Here is a 1,687-nt window from a genome sequence, read left to right as displayed (position 1 = left end):
GGCCATGGAAGCTCGGACACCTCATTTCGTGAAGGAAAAAATCCAAACAACCATTCGGTTGGGGGAGGTTGAGTTGGTTCAAGCCCTAACAGACTTGCATTGGAAAAACCACCTCCAAAATCTCCCGGAGTAACCCCAATTCCAAAAGGATTTGGATTAGGCCGAGCCGGAATTGCAAGATCAAAATAAGGATTTCCTCCGGTTGAAGAGAGTCCAAGATCAAGAGCTCCCACATCACCTCCTCCGCCTCCAAGAGGCGACCGAGGTGGAGTAGGAGTTGGAGGAGCGCCAGAACCACTTTCCGCCATCATATCCAAAAACCACTAATCCCACATCATGGAATCAGTAGGATTGCCCCTAATTACAACACTTCCTTCTTGTTGAACCCTCTCCTCAAAGCTAGGAGACGGAGGCAGAGGTGGAGGGGGCAGCGGAGGCACCTGACTCGACCCTGGCTGCACCACCACAGGAACAAGAGGAGAAGTTTGTTCAATGTAACGAACTCTCTTCCTAATATCCTCCATTTTATCCTCAATTAACCCAGCTAAATACTGAGTTTCATCGGAATCAAACAATTATAATCAAATTCATAGACTTTGAGCTTATTCATGAGAAATGACAATTCACCTTCTCTATTCTTCTTGGATTCCTTGTTTATAAACTCCTCAATTTTATCCATTCTCTCCTTCAAGTAGCTTTCTTGGTTCATTATTTTTTTCAACCTCTCCAATTCAGGGATGCTTAGGAACTTGGCCATCATCCCCTTCGCCTTCGGCCGGGACGGCCACATCAGGGGCTCAGCTTCACCTGGGCTGTAAATAGCCACAAATCCTTTTACAGCACAAAGAGTGGTTAGCTCCTCTACTTTCTTGCACAGCCCAATTCTTCTCTTCCTGAGACTAGTTTTTCTTGCTGTGTCATTAGCTATCCACATTAACTTCACCTTTTTTCTAGTCATTCTTGATATTCTATCTTTTTTTTCTGATTACTTCACTTTCTTCTGTGCAGTAACATGAAATTGTTGTTTATATAGCAGAATGAAGAAGATGATTCTCATAAAATATTATTCTTTCAGCGCAAAATTGGAAGTCTTATCTGTCAATATTCTTTTTGGTATGTAGTTTTTATGTTTGCTGGATTACATTCACTTTTGTTTTTACATTTTCTTTTGTCAAATGATAATTGAGTAATTGACATATTTGTCACAAATGAGCCAAACCACTGATTCAGTAGTATGCTCTATTTTATTGGGCTCAATTTATAGATGCATCGAGTTTGAGCACCTTGAAATTTAGCAGGCACAGTTATAAGATCATGAACAGGCTCGTGAGTAAACTTGTTTGGATTTTTTTAATAATAATATTTTTACAAAGGCAAATTTCATTTCAATTTTAATTTCATAGGGTCCAAACCATAAATCCTTTTACACCACAAAGAGTGGTTAGCTCCTCTACATTCTTACAGACCCCAATTGATAGAGATTGTGTCTAGGATGGTAATTCAAGCAATTCTAATTAGACTAGGAAAGCACATGTAATATCCTAATTAGAATAGATCTCTCTAGGCTGTATATATATCTGTTATCATAGATCCTGTAAATCACGTTTTCAATAATATACAGAATCAGTATTCCTCCAATCTTACATGGTATCAGAGGCTTAAAGGTTAACACCATATTTTTTTCCCG

The 1,687-nt window shown here is 39.4% G+C and overlaps 1 pseudogene; it reads right to left on the bottom strand.

Annotated features, from left to right (window-relative positions):
* Window positions 1-323: 323 nt before the first annotated feature.
* LOC136208207 (agamous-like MADS-box protein AGL80) lies at window positions 324-958 on the bottom strand (annotated as a pseudogene).
* Window positions 959-1,687: the final 729 nt, after the last annotated feature.

The sequence above is a fragment of the Euphorbia lathyris genome, chromosome 10 (genome assembly GCF_963576675.1).
Source record: "Euphorbia lathyris chromosome 10, ddEupLath1.1, whole genome shotgun sequence".
NCBI lineage: Eukaryota > Viridiplantae > Streptophyta > Magnoliopsida > Malpighiales > Euphorbiaceae > Euphorbia > Euphorbia lathyris.
This window is presented reverse-complemented; position numbering and strand designations above follow the sequence as displayed.